The sequence below is a fragment of the Dendrobium catenatum genome, unplaced genomic scaffold (genome assembly GCF_001605985.2).
Source record: "Dendrobium catenatum unplaced genomic scaffold, ASM160598v2 fragScaff_scaffold_266, whole genome shotgun sequence".
Taxonomy (NCBI): domain Eukaryota; kingdom Viridiplantae; phylum Streptophyta; class Magnoliopsida; order Asparagales; family Orchidaceae; genus Dendrobium; species Dendrobium catenatum.
In genome coordinates this window covers 386511-406516 of record NW_021318728.1, presented here as the reverse complement: position 1 = coordinate 406516, position 20006 = coordinate 386511, and positions in this window count along the sequence as shown.

Below are 20006 nucleotides of genomic sequence, written 5' to 3'. Positions count from 1 at the left end.
TTGTAGCCGCTAAAGAGAAATGAAAATGAGAATATTCAATAAATGAGACATTAAGTGCGGGTGATTGATTTGGTGTTGTGGATAGGAAATAATAAATTTAGATTTTATATTTTAAATTTTAAATAAGTAAAAATTTTATATGTGCCAATATAATTACGATTTTAACTTATCTTACCTTTATGTTGTTAGGATAAAATCATATTAGAAAGGGAGTGATTCACTTACCTAGGTTCTTATCAATAGTAGACGTACACATTGCAAGCTTAGGTTTTATTGAAAATTTTTTCAAGCAATCTTATGTTACTCAAATTTAATTGTTCCTTACATTAAAGTGAAGGATTTAAAAATTTTAAAACAACATTTTAAGCATATTTTCGAAATTTACAGCAAGCTTTGATTTCATGTTTTAATAAAAATATAATTTTTTTCCTCCCCATGTATTACATTTATAGTATATTCACCGTACATACAACATGTCATTAAAATTTACTAGCATTAATCATGTGAAAAATTTATCTACAAGGCCAGAGGTTACCTTTACTAAATCAAGAAACCTTCCAAAAATTACAAGAGATAATTATGAGTTTAACTACACACTTGTAAGCCCTGAGCAGCACCAACTTACATGTCCAACCATTTGTCCCATGAAGAAGGACAATGTAGAAGCACAAAACCTATGATGGTGTGTTTAATCCTAATAGATTTCTTGAAATATCACTATAGGAAAATGCGATATTACCGGCGGATACCTGGTAACAACAAAAAAATGCTGGAAATAATACCTTTCCGGTACATTTCCGACGCAAATTTTTCTGACGGTAATTCGCGCGTAGGAAAGAAAACACCGGCGAAATTTTACGCCAGAAACATTTCTAGTGGTTTTTCCGACGAAATGCCGACAAAAAAAAAAAAAAATCAGTCGACGCCTTTTTCGTTGCTGTATTCCGAAAAAAGATACGCCTGTATTTCCGGCGGAAAGTATACATTGGAATTACTGGAGCATAATACGCCGGCTAATAGACGTCGTTCCGTTGGCTTACGTTATCGTCGCAAATTCTGCCGAAAATCTGTAGCATAAACAAAATAAAAACAACATTCCTTTTAAAACTGATTTTCACAATTAAACCTGCAAAGAAAATAAAACAACAACACTATATACATTCATACAACCACTTCAAATCAAGAACATCACCAATTACATTATCAAACATAAACATTTAAGCAATAATATAAACAAGAAGAGTATCATCAACAAATATCAAATAATACAAAAAAAAAACAAGATGTCCAATGAACAAATAACTAAACATGTCCAAAAACACATAAATATAGATGTCCACATCAGTAAAATAAATAACATCTACTCTGATTCAGTCTCCTCATGATGCTGTACTCCGACTACTCATCTGCTCTCGCATCTTTCGCATTTCCTCTAACATTTGAGCTTGTTGTATCTGCATATGTTGCTGCATCTCCAGCCACCTCTGATATACTCACCCAAATGAATGAGTTTTTTAATTGATATTAAATGGATGACTATCAAAGAACTGCCTTTGTTAAGATAAAATTAATAGGTCATGCCAAAATTTATTGGAATATCATCTTAGCTAAAGAGGCAAGGCTTAGTAGAACCTTTTTAAAATGGATGAAAAAAAAATACCGAGGGCTAAATACTGTGCTGGGAGTCATGAAAAAAAAACTGCATGAGCTGCTCAAGGGAACATGTAGGTAGTGGACTACATAAACACATGTGAGGACCTTGTGGCTATGACCAATTACCTTGATCAAGATTGACAACTAGCCAATAAATTCATAGTTTGTTTTAGGAGTGATATAAAAAATGAGGTTGAGCTTCAAGGTTTCCATACCCTTGAAGATGCTTTTCACAATGCTTTACTTCTTGAAAAATATAAGAAAACATCATCTGCATTTAGATCTCGGTGTCAAACATCCACATACCCAGGTTCCTCATTTCAAATCCAAAGGTTTACTGCTAGAGTTGGCTCTTCATTTTCTAATTCCCCCACCCAAGAAGATCACCAATGAACTACTTCTAAGAGAACAAAAGAGGTTGTTTATTTTGCTACCAAAAAGGACACGCGCAAAATCATTATAAAGCATAAATTATGCTATTAGAGGAGGAAGATGAAAAAGTGAAATAAGTTGAGGATATCCATGATGACACTCTTTTGCCAGCCTGTTGAAGATCAAGTCAGTACTAGGATGGGTATGATGGTGGTTAGGGATGAAGATTAGAGGAGAAATATTTTCTCCGTATTTATTATGTGTAAGGATAAAAGATGCAAATTAGTTATTAATAAGGGTAGTGGCAAGTATCTACCATCAATACTCAACTTTCAAAAGCCAACTTAAGCCATAACCCCATCCTGATTCATCACTGTGTGTTAGGTGAACCACACTTCATTATCCATCACATCTAGGTGCCTAGTACCTATTAAGTTAGGTATCTATGAGTACCATATATGGTGTGAGATGCTTTAAATGAAATAGCACATATACTCTTAGGGAGACCATAATTATTTGATAGGGATATCAAATATTTTGGAAGGGAGAACATTTATGCATTACAATTCAATGGAAAAATGTTAGGAAATACTTGACTTCGCAAGTAATCCAAGAGGAAATACTTGAGTTCGCAAGCAACTCTAACAATAATTGATAAAAACAGCGGGAATAATGCCAAAATCTTGAGGAAATCAATCCAAAATGATAAATTGTAATAAATGAATCAAAGTAAAAGCAAACACAAAGTAAGATACAATTGATCCTCAATTCGAGAGGAGGATCGTTCTCTCCCAATCTCTAGACAATGAATCTAGAGCCCAAGACGTCAAAGAAAAACTCCAAAAGAACAACTCAAAGCATCTTTAAATACATATCTTCCTAATAAAAAGTCAATAAAAAGCTTCCTAAAATAAACCAATTCAAAATAGTTTCCTATGTGTTAGCTGCCCCCTTCCTTCTCTCTAATTTCTGTCCTAGGGGGGGCCTACAAGCTTGGGCGCCTGATTTAAGGAGGCGGCTTAGCCCGCCTTCTATAAATCTGAACCTTCCCATTTGGACGGTTCAGGAAGAATCGTATCAATACCCCTTTTCCAAAGAATTACCTTGTCCTCAAGGTGAGAATTAGGAAACTGATATTTCATCATCTCATAAGGTTCCCACATAGCCTCGTAGTCCGGAAGGCTTTTTCACTTGATCAACACTTCTTTAGCTCCATCTCCCCTCTGGCGAACCCCCATCATGTCTAAGGGTTCCAAAATCACCTCTAAGTCCTCTATGAGTGCCACTAGTAACTCTGAGCTAGCTGCATAATCTCCAATTGCCATTCTTAAATGGGATACATGGAAAACCGGATGTTTAGTTGTCGTTGGTGGTAATTTTAGCCAATATGCTACCACTCTGATCTTCTCCAATACTTCATAAGGTCCAAAATACCTTGGAGCAAGCTTCTCATTCCTCTTATTGGCGACTGTCTTCTGTCTGTATGGTCGGAGCTTCAAGAACATCCTCTCCCCTACTTCGAACTGGATGTTCTTCCTATATCCATCAGCTTGTTTCTTCATAATCTGTTGTGCTCTCAATAGATGTCTCTTCAACTCCTCTAACACTTTGTCCCTCTCCTCCAAGTACTCCTCCACTGTAAAAACTATAATATTGTTACTCCCAAAGTGCACCAAGTGAGGAAGGATCCCTTCCGTACAACACCTTGAATGAGGTCATTTGAGAAGCAGAATGATAAGAGGTGTTGTATCAGTACTTGGCCCATGATAGCCACTTGGCCCATAGCATGGGTGTCTCCAATACAAAACATCTCAGGTAGGTCTCCAAGCTCCTATTAACCACTTTTTTTTGGCCATCCGTAAGTGGGTGGTAGGCGGTGTTCCTCTTCAGAAATGTCCCATGTAATTTGAACAGCTCCCTCCAAAAGTGGTTGAGGAACATCTCTTCTCTATTTGATACTATCGCTTTTGGTATTCCATGCAATATGACCACCTCTCTTATAAAGGCTAAAGCCACTGTCACCGTGGTGTATGGATGTTAGAGGGGAATGAAATTAGCATACTTGCTCAATCTGTCCACCACCACCAGAATTACCGTGAAACCTTTTGAACGGGATAGCCCATCTATGAAGTCTATGGATATATCCTCCCATACTCGTCCCGATAAGGCCAACGACTGTAGTAATCCTTATGATGACATAGCCAGGTATTTGTTCCTCTGATAGACCTCACACCTGGCCACCATCTCCTCCACATCTCTGTGCGTCCCCTTTCAGTACAGCTCCGAGGTAACCTCCTGTATGTCTTCTGTACCCCTGAATGACCCCCAACAATGCTCTCATGAAATTCCTGGATTAAGTTTGGAATGTGGATTGAGGTTCGGGACATCACAAACCTCCCCTGATACAGCAGTCTGTCCCCTTCCAATGAGTACCATGGGTGATTACCCCCTTCCCTTAGTAAATCTTTCCTGATATTTCCCATCTCCTCATCCCTAGCACTCTCCTCCTTGATGGCCTCTGAATCTAGCATCAAAGGAATCGATACTGTCACTGTCTGCAGCTCCCCCATATATCTGGACAAGGAATCTGCTGACTTGTTCTTCACTCCTGGCTTGTACTGGATTTCGAAATCATATCTCAACAATTTGGACAACCACCACTGATGCTCCTCAGTCACCATTCATTGCTCCAACAAGTACTTCAGGCTCCTTTGATCGGTTCTGATAATGAAATGTCTGCCTAATAGGTAGGGTCGCCACTTTTGGATGGCTAAGAAGATGGCGATCAACTCTCTCATAGACTGATTTCAGCCTAGCTCTGGCTCTTAACACCTGGCTGAAGTTGGCAATGGGTTGATAATTTTGAATGAGTGATGCCCTCAGTCTGTACCATGAAGCATCTGTCTCCACTAGGAAGGCTTGAGTGAAGTTTGGTAAAGTTAAGACTGGTATCCGACACGTATCAATGGCGTGTCGGAGGCGTATCCGTGTATCGATATATCAGATACAATACGCCTTCATAAATAGGTGTATCGGTGCAACGTAGATCCGAGTCTTCTTGAAGGGAGTTTACCTGGTATAGCAGAAGGCCAAAGTTGAAATTGAAGGGTTGACCCCCAACCAGGCTTCGGATGACTCTCCTTTAGATTTTGATGTTGATGAGATAGAGAGTGAACTGCAAAGGCCTTTGCCCATGAGGCAGATGATAAGATTGTAAATTGAATAGTTTTTATTTTCCACAAATTGTATCACTTTATCTTTCTTAGTGAGTGTTTTGTATTAGGCGTTTGTATTTACATGTGTTATCTTCTATGATTTAGTGAAGAATTGCTGATGCTTTTACTTGACTAGTGAAATATATTTCAGTACTCTTATTCAACTCGAGTGGATTTCATTCATGCTCTTTTAAGTCATTCGACTTATCTGAGGTTGTTAGTTACAACATTATACGATGCATTCTAACCCGTGTGGAGAAACTTGGATTGGATCCCCTTTGGGATCGAACATCCAGTGATTGAGATTCAGGCTTCTCGAATCAAGGATTTCAAGATCTAAATGACACTCATCATGGATGTTTGACCTTCTCGATGTTGTTCATTATAGCATTATATAATGCTATTTAACTTGTATGGAAGAGGCTGGATCGAATCCCCCTGGACTGATCATCCAGTGATTGAGATGCAACAAAGAGTGCGTGTGTCTCGAATCAAGGATATTAAAATTAAGTGACACCCACCTAGAATTTTTGACCTATCCAAGTTTGTTAATTAAATCATTATTTGATGCTTTTTAACCTGTATGGAAGAGGTCGGATCGAATTCCCCTGGGGTTGATCGTCTAATGATTGAGTTGCAATAATAATTGCGTATTATTCGAATCAAGAAATTCAAGATGGAAGTTCACATCATATATGAAATTATCATTGTGATCTTACTTGAAGAATGTGATAATGTAACTAAATGAAGGAACAGAGTTTTTCTGTATTAAATAATGTCATACTTCCCTGATATAACTCAGGGATAAAGAAGTTACAAACATCATAGATAACACAGGAGATAAACGACATTCAACACTGAAAACATACAACACTTAAAACAAGTAGTACTACTATTCTCTACTGATAGTACTTGTAGAGATTCTCTACATTCCAGGTCCGAGGGAGCATCCTTATCTCAACATTCTTCAATTTGAAAGTTTCGAGTTTCACCACAGCTGCCACCAAGTATGGACCCTCCCAGAGGTGGAAAAGTTTATTATGTTGGGGGCTTTTTTCTGCCACCTCGACGCTGCGTAGAACTAAATCTCCAATCGATATACGTCGTGGTTTCATCCTTCGATTATAGTGAAGGGCAATTCTTTGGTGATATGCAGCAACCTTGAGCATCACCTCGTCTCTTGCTTATGAAAGGAAGTTTAGGTTATATCTAAGCTTTTTCTCATTGTCGTTGAAATCAAAAGTTTGAACTCTATGACTTGGGACTCTCATGTCAACAGGAATAACAACTTCTATACCAAAATAGAGGTTGTACGGGGTTTCTCCTATTGGAGTTCTGACAGTGGTACGATATGCCCATATGACATTCAGGAGTTCATCAACCCATGGCCCCAGCCTTCTCCAGCCGTGTCTTCAATCCTTTTAGTATAGTCCGATTGGTGACTTCCATTTGCTTGTTTATCTGATGATAGGCTACGACCGTATATACCAGTTGAATATGAAGATCTTTACAAAATGCTGTAATGATCTTTCCAGTGAACTGAGTCCCATTATCAGTGATATTTTTTGCTGGAATGCCAAAACGACATATTATATTCTTCCATAAGAATTGTTTGGCATTGACTTCAGTGATCTTTGCCAGAGGTTCTGCCTCCGCTCATTTGGTGAAATAATCTATAGCCTGGATGATAAACTTTTGCTGTCCGATGGCCATAGGGAAAGGTCCCATTATGTCCATCCCCCATTGGGCAAAAGGCCAGGGACTCTGTAATGCTGAGATCTCTACAGCAGATAAATTGATGAGGTTGGCATGTAACTGACAACTGTTGCATTTTTGTACAAAACTCTAGTGCATCCTGCTTCATTGGCCAGTAAAACCCCTGTCTCATAATCTTATGGGCTAATGCCCTTCCATCCAGATGCTCTATGTAGATGCCCAAATATAACTCTCGAAGTGCATAATTGACCTCTTAAAGAGGAAGGCACCTGAGATATTGTCCTGTGAATGTTCGTTTGTATAATTCTCCACCAATAACAGCGAAGTTTGTTGTCTGCCTCCGAAGTCATATTGCTACCATTGAATCTTCGGGAAGAACATCATCTTGTAAGAAGGATAAAATGTGATCGATCCAAGAAGCTTCTCTTGACTCATCGATTGATTGTATGACCCATGGGCCTTGGATGCTCGGAAAGTGGATCTTTTCTATACACTTCCTCTTGTAGACATCTCCCGTTGTTGATGTTGTAAGTTTAGAAAGAGCATCCGCTCATGCATTTTGCTCTCGTAAGGGCCTCATTGTAAATCTTTAAAAGTACTGGCATAGGAATTTGCCGGCCTCAGTAGAAAATATTTGAAAGTGTTCCTTGAGGGACTCATTTTTATTCTGGCGAATTCCTGAAAGGTGAGAAGAGTCTCTGATCATTCTCTGATTGGCAACAAATTTTTCGACAAATACTTTGGCCAATTTGACGAATGTTGGAATGGTTCCGGCGGGGAGTGAATACAACCATGTTCGAGCTTGCCCTTTGAGGGTAGCTGGAAAGATCTGGCATAGGAGTGTGCCAGAGGCTTGCTAGATGTGCATGATTGTCCTAAAGTGATCGATATGTTCTTATGGGTCAGATGTATCGTCGTAGGAATCGATGCTCGGTAGTTTGAATCCTGTCGGAATGGAATGTTGAAGGATGGTTTCAGTCAGAGGTGATGACTCTTGGAAGTCCCGCTGATAAAGAGATGTCCAGCTGATAAAGAGATTGTCTTATACTTTCTACGGGAAACTCCTCTCGAACTAGTCTTCGTAGTTCATGCCGTAGAGCATTATAGGGGAGTTCAGCAATGTGTTGTCGGGCTAAATCCTTGGGGACATCCGGAGGAATGCGAGGTTGGCGGCCTGCACACGAAGAATGGGTAGAGCTTGTTGTGTCAGCAAGCTCGTTGTCTTGATGTGTTTGAGGGTGTATCCTTGGCGGTGGAATGGGAATCTCCGAGCCCTGGTGGATCTCGCGAGAGAAGAATCTCTTCTTGTGGTATTAGCACCGGCCCTCAAGTCTCTCGCAGGAGTTGAAGGATCTCATTTTGAGATTCCTCTATCTTTATGATATGATCTTCCAAGGAGGGTCTTGATGTCCCTTCCTCAGTAGGGTTTCGCTCACTGGTGTGAGAAGAGGCAGATGTCTGACGTCCATGTTTCATGGAAGGATTCCTAGATTGATGTGAGTTGGAGTGGGAGGCTCCCAAGATGCGATGACTATGCTTGTTAGCCATTGAAGTAGTACGTAGGATATTGGGATTGAAGTTTTCCCACATATAACATCAAACTGTTGTGAGCTAGAATATACGTGACGATAGAGTTGTAATCGACTAATCGTACGTCTTAGCGTTGTATGGATATCCAGCTCACACACAAAGAACGCAAGATTTTTTACATAGAAAACCCTGAAAAGGGAAAAACCACAGGGCCTAGCCTAGTTGAAAATAATTCCACTAGAATTTGAGTAGATTATAGTGGGCTGACTCATCCCTGAGGGCGATCAAATTGCAAATGTCAACCGTATAGTTGAAATCTAGTGGTAAACGAGGATGAAAATCTGGCGTCACTTGGTGGTCCGTCGAAAGTCCGGAGTTACTTGGAAAATTCGGGCATCGGTTGGTAGTCTAATGGTGGTTTGGCAGAACTTCGGCGTTAGGCGGTGGTCTGACAGAATTCTAGTGCTGGGAAGTGATCTGATATAACTCCGGCTTCAGGTAGTGGTCTAGCAGAACTTCGGGCGTCGGGTGGTGGTCTGGCAAAACACCGGGTGTCAGGTGGTGGTCTGACAGAACTTCGGGTGTCAGGTGGTGGTCTGGTAGAACTCCGGACGTCAGGTGGTGGTTCGGTGGAACTCTGGGCATCAGGTGGTGGTCCTGCGGAACTTCGGGCATCAGGTGGTGGTCCTGTGGAGCTCAGGGGAGTCAGGTGGTGGTCTTGCGGAACTCCGGGTGTCAGGTGGTGGTTTAACGGAACTCTGGCGGTGGTCGAGGAGGCAAGGAGGTATGAGCGATCTCCGATCTCTCTCTTTTCTCCTTAGGCTTAGGGGTGCCTTTTCAAGAGAAATGGGGGTCTATTTATAGATTTCCTAGAGTGACATGACCCGTAAATAGGAGGATCAAGGGCAAATGAGGAGTGGTTTGGATGGACGGCCGATATTGAATCCCTTGATCGTGGACCTTTTGCTAGACATTTGAAGGTCTTAATGATGTCGGAATTCTGTGATCCTTGGCTTGTTGGATTCGTCTCGTCGAGCCGCTCGATTCGACTATAAGCTTGTCACGTTTGGAAACCGTTTGGTAATCCAAATTATGGTTCAAACCCTCCAGCACCGCTTCGGGCCCTTGATTTGGACCCATTTGGACTCGGATTGAGTCGAATTTTGTGTCGTTGGGTTCGTATTTCCGAGACATTCAGTTCAACTATAATTTTGCTGAAATTGGAGTTTGGATGGTCCCAATGTTAATTTCAGAAGTTTCCAACTTGATTTTTCCTCAAGATTCGTGCCTAATTAAGATAATTTTTTGAGGATGTATCAGAAGTAATCATTTAACTCTTTTAGAATATGAATACTAGACGTTATAAATTATAAGTTGTTTACTATATTATATATAATATTATACTTTTTTGGATAATTATTGATAAATTGTTTTTTTAAAACTGACTATGTCGGTCCCAAGTCCGGATGAAAAAAATTGAGGGAAAATTTTAATAAATAATTTAGACTTCCCTCGATAAATTTTCTGGCTCCGCCCCTGGATATAACAAATCTATCTTAAATGAATAGAATGAATTAATATCATGATCAACATAATTGAAATACCTAGAAACGTAAGCAGATCATTTTCATTAGATGGCGGATTATGTCTGACTGAGCATAATAACATTGTGGTTATGATGGAATCCTAAAAATTGTTGGAGAGTCTCCATTAGGTGGAGACTGAAGTTCATTAATTTCACAGTTAGTTGGCTGTCGATCAACAGCTTTTACTTTTTCTTATTTATGAGTAAAATCATTTATTTGTCAATCAAGGATTTGTTTGCTATTGAGAGCAAGGCAGTCTATTTTGATTTTGAAAATTCCTTTTAAGTGGGGTTTTTGACATTTTCAATTATACAACGGTTATTATTTTTATCATTCATATTAGTCAAATCATTGAAATTAAATGCAATTAAGTTTCTGTCTATTTCAGCTGTTATCGATCAATCTTAATACTTTTGATCTGGCCATGGTGGTGAATTCAAATTGGATAGAAAAAACATTATTTTCTTATATGTAAGTTTTGTTTCTAGATCATTTTTCTGTCAGTGTTTGGTTTATATTTATCAATTTTGATGGTTCAGTCAAAAAACTAAGTAAATTTACAACTTTGAGAGGCCGCAATACCCTCATGTTTCCTCTAAGTGTGGGTGGGCATTCTCTCTCAAGCTTATTATTTGGTCTCCCTTGCTCTCATGAATCCAATGATAGTATTCTGGAGAATCTTTGTTAATTCTGGAATGATGGATATACTTGTGGAACTGTTAGAGCTATGCTCTTTCTGTTAAATCTTCATTTGTGTGTTAATGTACAAGAAAAAAAAAAATTTCAGACTGTTTGCCCTTCCTATTTCTTGATTGAATAAGACATTGTTCCATCTCGTGTGATGTTTAAGCATTGTTACTAGGAACTTAATCCAGTTGTTCATGAGATTATCAAACTTTTTGTGGATAGCTTCACGGCTCTGGGAATTATCTAATTTCTCTGAAGTTTCAGTTCATGTCATTTGCAGATGAATAATGCTAGTTCTATGACACTTCCTGCAACTAAGTTTGTTTATTTACCTGCAAACTTGCTCTTTTATGTTTGTTTTGATGTTTTTGTGTGCTTTTTTTGCCATACCAACTTTACAAAATAGCTACATTTATATATTAAAAATAGTTGCATCTCATTATTCATAGTTGGCACCTTCAAGTAGAGTTATGCTAACAAAAAAGCCCCTGTGTAAGCACTTGTACATTAGCAACTTTTACAGGACTTGTAGTGCGGAAACCTCGAATTGCATCTAGGTGCAATTTATGATTTTAGTGAGTTTTTTCTAAAAGACTTGTTCTCGCTTTTTGCGATTAATGTTTTTCCTGAAAAAACTGGATACTAGATTGAAATTTTAAGATAAACTTTGCTTAAATGTTAACCAGATCTCAGACTAGGCCTTAGCATGTATTTAACATGATAGGTTTTAATGGAATATGTATTTGGCTGATGTAGGTGAATTCATATTTGGTTATTTCTTTCTGTTTTTGAGAAAATATGCATGCCAAATTCACTGTTATTTGTATCCTTCTTTAGAAGAAAAATTGATTGAGCAACTACTGATAGTGAACTTCATTTAACATAGATGATAGATATAAGTTGAAAATTTTCTCACTTTATTACACTAATTATTTTTTAGATATGTTAAGGATTGTAATAAATCATTTCCTGTTAACTGATTATGGCCTTTTCTTCATAGACGAATTGGATATATAACTTCTAAATTCTTTCCTATAGAAACTAAGGCTTCGTTTGGGACGACCTTCTTACTATTTCTTAAAACGGCTTTCTAGTACAAAAATTATAATTTTTATACTAAAAAGCTGCTTTAAGAAGCGGTAAGAAAACAATCCCAAATGAAGCTTAAGAATACATGAAACCCGCTGCCTCAAAACTTAGAACAGTGAAATTTGTATCTATTACATCTGTGGCTGATATATTCTTTAAATTGTACATGGCTAGTGGTGTCTAATTGGCTTTATTTTGTCAACATTTGAAATGAATGATTTTTTGGTATAGCCAAGTTTCTGATTTTTTGCTTTCCATTAATTGAATATAGTGTGGTCAAATTGTGAACCGTTGCAGATGTTATGCTGAGGCCACCTGCCTGAATCTTATACATTAATCCTTGGCTGAAAATGAGGGGCTGCTTCATGTTGGCAGTCGATTTCATCAAAGTGCTTGTCCTTTTTGGGTGAAGCGTGAAGGGAAATCTCAGGTTAGTTATCCATATTCATTGAATCCCTAATTGCTGTCATTATGACTTGCCAAATTGATTGTTTTCGTGGACTTTTGTTGCTGTCATTGTGATTTTTTATGATTCGTGGGTTCCCATAGAAAAGTAAGTTTTGATATGGTGCTTGCCTTTGTTACACTATCTTTACTGTTTAGAATGATGGAATAATTTCTTGACTTAGGTTGTTTTGACATTCAGATCAAATACTGCACTGTGCTGTTCAAAATTTTTTGGTTCTTTTCAATTATCTGATACGATTTGGAAGTGAAAACAGCACAGTAAATAAGAAGAACGGTAAGAACATAAAGATAGGGGTTGATTTTTTTGTTAATACTTTAACAATAATAAAAGATGCAAGTGATCTACTATTCGAGAGGTAGTTTGGCTCTCCCAATCAACTTAGACGCCTCTGGGAAGCCCTCAAGAAGAAAACTACAACAAACAAACAAAACACCCATAACCTTCATAACAAAATAACGAGCCTTAAATAAGCTCTTCCTATTTCCCTCCCAAATAGCTTTGCTGCCTTAACTAATTCAATCTTTTATTTTGAATTCAAATTGGAATTAAAACAACAATTAATTCCCTTATTGACTTAATTAATTTTCATATCCTATTTCAATTCAAAATTAGAATTCTTTCCTTCAATTTTAATTAAAACTTCCCTAAATAGCTTCCCCTTAATTCCTCATTTCATAATGATTTATAGCTTTGTTCGGCTGCACAAGGTGGGGCCGAAATCCCTCTTGGTTCTGTTGAGTTTTGCCTGGCCAAGGTCTAATTCGGTCTTAGCTATCATGTTGGGTTGGACCAGCCTCTCTGCTCCCCTTCTCCCGCCGAACCATTATCATCATAGTTATGCAATTAAGTTCATTTTGGATTGTCAAACCAATGTGATTTAAAAAAAAAAAAAAAACCAAAACTTTATTAATATCATAAAAAAAAAAAAAAAAAAAAAAACTATAAAGCTATTTTAGAAATCATGCACTCTCTTATTGGGGAGTAGAGCAAGAAATCCACCACAATAAAAATTACAATGAACACGCAAGCTAAGCTACTGTCAAACTAGCATAGCGCATTACTCCATATATCCTTACTCTCTTAAAAATATCAATATCACTTTAGTCAAGTATTTCTAATTCATCATAAGCACACAATTTAGAACATGCTTGCTTATGTTATACACTCATTGACTTAACATAACTGGTTAGTTGCTCGCTGATATTTCTTGCGTGTACGATTATTTTGCGATTTAATAGTTTACATCAAGCTGTCACTTTAGTGACTTAGTGAAGAACCGCTAAGCTCCAACTAAAAATTTGAAGCTTACTATAACTTAGGGGTTGTTTAGTTGGCTAAACAAGGAATCTAATGTAAAATAAATATTTTGGAGTTGTTTGGATGAGTTTAAAGTAAATTCAGGTGAATATTTTTTTTATTTGGTTTGAAGTAAAATGAATATAGTATAAAGTTTAAAGATGGCGGCGTCTATGGCTGGTAGCGAATGGCGGGTGGCGGCTGGAGGTGGTGGTAGTGACCGGTGGTAGACTAAGGTTGGTGGCCGATGACGGCGGTGGTGCTGGTAGTCAGCAATGGCGATGGTGGCCGGCGTGGGTTGGTGGCGGCCAATGATGGGGTTGGTGGCTGGCGGGTGGCAGTGGTGGTAGCCAGCTGTCGGCGATGGTGGTTGATGGTGATCAAGCGAACTTGCTTGTGGTGTAAACCATTCTCGCTCACAATTAGGAGAGTTTGATTTATCTTGAAAATGAACTAGTATGGTTTATGCTATATTTACTTTACTTTGTATTTCTTTTTCATCCAATCAAGCACAAAAATTTTCAAAACCTCTGCACTTGGATATTTTGGAATATCTTACACCCATTTGAAATTCAATCAAACAACCCCTTAGTGTAATCACTTTTTGGCGAGTGGGTACTTAGTAGTGACTTGTGAAGGGTTTATCAACTAGTCACAAAATGCAATAGATATTTTAAAGAAATTTTAAATATTTTCTCTAAAAATAACCTTTGTAGAATTTAGTTACAGATTCAAAATATGCCTTAGCATAAACATGGATAATAACTAAATAAATTAAAATAAAATTTAATTAATTCTTCCTATATTAGATTTTAGAATCTCTTAGGAGCTTAACTTGAGCAGACTTAAGCTCAGGTTAAATGCCCTTTAACATTTGAAGTTAAACAAATTTTTTCTAAGTCTAAAAGCAATTTCACATATAAGATCTTGCCCATCTTCAATACTTTCATTAAGCTTAAACAAATCATTAAACATTATGTTTGTAATCATCAATATCAATGAGCTTTATGGGTAAAAAAAAAAAAGAGCTTTATGTGTTTCATTAGATAGCTTTTTAAAACAACTTTTTAGCACAAATTTCATAAAAAATTTCTTGAATTAAAAATTTTTGCAATAAAAAATAGCTTTAGAAAGAAAGGAGTAAAAAAATTGTCTCAAATGAAATTTTAAAGAGAGATTATGATGACAATGTCGAGGGAATGTAGGGTGTCTTATCTTAGCTGTCGATACTCTTTTTGGACCTTAATAGATTATCATAATTAGGGCCCGTTTGATTTATCGTAATTTCTCCATTTTCAGTTTGGATCGGTGAAAAACTTATCATTTAACTGTTTGTTTACGTGACGTTTTAAAACTACAGTTTGCCACACCGTCCTATTTTCGCCGATTTGAGAAGAATAAAAAATATGCTTCTCCTTTCTTACACCTACGTATAAAACCGAAAAAAAAGTCGGTGGGAATCAAACGGGCCTTAGTGACCTCCCCACAAGGAGGTAGAGTGGGATTGGTAGGCTATGGAGAGGGGTTTAGAAGTAAATAATTATTAGCTAAAAAAGAAGTCATTAAAAATTATTCTTTAAGCACATAATAATATAATATAATATTGTAAATTCTATGATTTATAAATAGTTAATTCCAGTAATTTTGCATCGATTGTACTGAGCAGTTGTAATTTTCATAATAATTGACTATTTCCTCAGTGAGCAATATGTTAACTTGTTTAGGTAGACATATGCATCAAGCATCAATTTTCAATTCTTATCTTCCAGTACAAGTTACTTAATAACATAATTTAGCAGCTTATCATTTGATTTGTTCACATAATTATAATTATCTAGGAAATGATCAATTAACATCAAAATTATTTTAATCATGTAAACTGACAATGCAAAATTTGTGAAGAATCAGAAAGTCTTCGCTCACAAATATCTTTGAATAGATCAAATTCTTAATCATTGAGATATTGTTTGCTTTGACTTAATGACTACACAATTTTATCTTTTGTGTTAATAATGGGGCGTTCGCTAGAAGTGACGCGCTGTATGGCCTGAGTATAGCGTGAAGCGTGCAGGGGTTGCTGCATCTGCGACTGGGTGCAATGTTAAACAGGTAAGGATTCTCATATCATGGACAGATGTGGGCAAAGAAGATTGTCCATGAAACTATAATTAAAATTAGATCTTGGAATGTAGGTTCTCTTACCAGCAAATTAATGGGATTAATTGATATTATGATTCATAAGAAGATAAATATTTTATGCATTCATAAAACTAAATGGTTTGAAGAGAAGACTAAAGATATTGATAGTTTATGATTTAAATTTCGGTATTCTGGTAGAAGCTTTACTAGAAATGGTGTATGTGTGATTATAAATAAGAGTTTGAAGAATAATGTTATAAAAATTGATAGAATTTGAGACAGAATTATTACTTTGAAGATTATTGCTGACGCTAAGATTATTAATATCATATGTGCTTATGCTCCTTAAATAGATTTGGATGTGTGTTTAAAATTAAAATTTTGAAGATTATTGCTAACGCTAAGATTATTTATCTTATATGTGCTTATGATTATGCTCCTCAAGTATATTCCTCTTGAAGAAAAAATTTTTATTAGAGAAGATTTAAATGGATATGTTGGTAAAGCGTAAAGGATTTTAAAATATTTATGGTGGCTATGAGTTTGGAGTGACTAATGAAGGTGGTAAGATTATATTAGATTTTGTTCTAGCTTATGATTTTATAATTAGTAATACCTTATTTAAAGAAAGAGATGAGCATCTCACCACTTATAAAAATAGATATAATAAAACTCTGATTTATTATTTTCTTATAAGAAAAATAGATCTTTTAGATTATAAAGATTATAAAGTTATTCCGAACGAAAGTTTATGTACCCAATATAGCTTATTACTTTTGAATTTTAAGATGAATGGGCAGAATATGAAAACTTTTCTAAGATTAGATGCGGGGTTTTAAAAAACACTTACAAAAATATTTTTGAGAGTAAGATTCGATATCTTAAGATTTTATCTGTGCATGAGAAAGTAAATGTTATATAAAATACAATTCAATTGAAGTGCATTAAGGATGAAGATCAAAAAGTGCTTTTTTTATACGATTTTACTAAGCTTTTCAATAAAGATTGTGATAATACGATTGACTTTAACGACATTAGCACTTTAAGTGAAAATAATTTTTTTTATTGGCATATTAGTAAAACTGAAGTTAGAGAAGCTTTAAATAAAATGAAGTGTGAAAAAACTAGTGAATATAGTTATATTCCAATATAGGAGAAGTAAGGATTCAATTCAATTGAAGTGCATTAAGGATGAAGATAAAAAAGTGCTTTTTTTATAAGAGAATATTCAATAAAGATGGATGAGATATTTTGCTAAGCTTTTCAATAAAGATTGTGATAATACGATTGACTTTAATGACATTAGCACTTTAAGTGAAAATACTTTTTTTATATTGGCATATTAGTAAAACTGAAGTTAGAGAAGCTTTAAAGAAAATGAAGTGTTGAAAAACTAGTGAATATAGTGATATTCCAATATAGGTGTGGAAATGCTTAGGAGATGAATTTATTGGCATACTAAACTTTTTAATATTATTTTGAAGACCAAACAGATGTCAGATGAGTGGAGAATGAGTGTGTTGATTCCTATTTTTAAGAATAAAACATAAGATTGTGCAAATTATAGAGAAATTAAGTAGATATGTCATACTTTAAAACTTTGGGAGAGAGTTATGGAGTATAGGTTTCAATGTGATACTAATGTTTCTCAAAATCAATTTGGATTCATGCCAGGTAGGTCTACTATGGAAGCTATTCATTTATTGAGAGGGTTGATGGAGAAGTTTGGAGAGACTAAGAAGGATCTACATATGATTTTTATTGATTTAGAGAAAGCGTATGATAAATTTTCAAGAGAAGTGCTATGGAGGGTTCTAGAAAAGAAAGGGGTTAATAATAAGGTTGTCAGTGCTGGGTTACGGGTGGGGTTCGAGTCCAACCCGAAATTGACCCGACACCATATGGGTCAACCTGAACCCAACCCATGTTTAGAAATGGGTCATTATATCGGACCCGAACTTGACCCACTTCGGGTTCGGGTCAACCCAACACGACCTGTATAACATGGAATTCATTGAAATCATTTTTTTTTTTTTTGGGAAAGAAATTTGATTTTTAATGCATCAATTCAGCAAACCGTGAAAGTGTGAAACAATTTAAAAATATATAATAGAAAGAATTTATAATTTCATAGGGTAGAGTATAAAATAAAATAATATTACATATCATTTCCTAATTTATAAATACATAATCACAGATTGAACTGCAAGATAAACAATTACAGCAGGTTGATTTACAATTTACAATGAATAAATCATTTTACAAATCAGTGAAATCACAATATTACATATCAATTGCTTACAAAATATTTACAAATCAATTGCTCTTTTAGACATTTACAAATCAATTTTGCTCAAATGCTCCTCTAGAATCTGTCTTCAAGCACGACATAGATTTAACTGTAACAAATCAAATTAGATTTGTATAAAACTTTAATACATTGCTCGGATTAAACTCTCCAAATCTTTAATCACCGAACGAGGTGTAATTTCAATCAACATTAGCATATTACCATCCAAGGAGACAGTTTGCACTTTGTATTAACTTAGTATCCGTTCATTTAAATATATAGTATCTGCTCATTCTAAAAGAATACAAAATTACAAATGCTCCTGATTGTGCTATACCATCATGTAATATTGAAAAGTTTAGATTCTATTTTTCATTAAAAAAAGAGAGAGTGCTATACCATCATGGGGTGGTGGCATAAAATAAAAACTAATGATTTGTTTTATGTAAATACCATTCATTATCAATATAATATACGGGCAAACAAATAAATCCATCAATGTTTATGGATGTCCATAGGTCAGATGTAACACAAACTCTGCGAGTGCACTTACATAACTGTGATCGAATATTAGAAAGGTCTTTGGTGAATAATTTCCTGCAATCATAGAAAACAGGTGAACATCCCGACAAAGATATGATAGAAGTGCTCGAACACCCAACCATTCAACACATTGGAAAGGTAAATTATGCATAATTATGCAAGCAATAAATAAATCACAAAACATTGATTAGTTATAAAGAATATTATCTCTGAAAATTTGTTTTTCACTGTATAAAAAGCAAAGGAATTTGCCTCTCTCTTTCGCAGTTATGTCATTATAAGTGACGATACGGTTAACCCTTTTGCAAGCTTTGTTATACTATCTTATTAACGCTAAGTATTGTACGGATGGCCACTGGTCTTTAGCTTTCATCGTTATCTTGTGTTGATTTAAACAGAGTCGTGCTGCGATCGCCGTCCTCGTCGCCGGACGCAAACAAGCGACAACCCTCTTCTTCTTTTTTTATTTAATTAATTCACTTAATTAATTAAAATTATGCAATTTAATAAAATCTTTTATTTTTAACCAAATTGAGCTGACCCATTTAATAAATAGGTTGAATTCAAGTCGTGCATTCCAATTCATTTATTAAATAGGTTTGATTAGATTGACTCGTTAACCTGATTTTGATCCTGAAATTATCTGTTTAATATTTTTCCTTAAATTTTTTTATTTGTTAGCATAATCTTCTTATTTTTAATCAATTAATTTAAAATATATGGTTAACAAGTTAATAAAAATATTTTTTAATGCAAAATGGGTTATTGGATAAAGTTTAGGTTGCTAGTGGGTCGGGTTCGGGTTCACTTTATTTACCTGTTTATTAAATTGATTAGGTTCGGGTTGAACATATTATGGTCAGGATAATTGAGTAAGACTGGAACTCGACATATTGTTATGTTTTGACACCCCTAGATGAAATAAATAGTTTTTTGAATAAAAGTGAATTTTTAATTTTTGGAGGGTTATAGCGAATAATAAATTTTTACAGATCAATTTGTTCATTTTTTATATAAAAATATGATTTATTTTAGTTAATTGGCTACTTATTTCAATGGTTGATGGCTTTGATTAAATTTAGGGTTTGTTTCGGACAACTTTTTTAATATATATTTTTTTTTATCAAAATCACAATTTCATTTGACTATCCTTTTCTTCCTTCTTTCTCATTATTTTCTACAAATTTATGTGATATATATTACCTGCAGCACCTTTAAAAATTTCACTTTTTCATAATAACTTTTTAAAACCACCTTTACAAGATGATGTGGCAGTTCAAATAGGAACAATTATTAGGTCAGGTGATCGGACGTAGCTCTAGTCGGTCACCATTGAGATCGCGCCACGTGCTCTTACTCTTTACCGTGCGGCCTGACGACTTGACCCGGACCGGAACCCGGGAATGCTATGTTCGCGTATT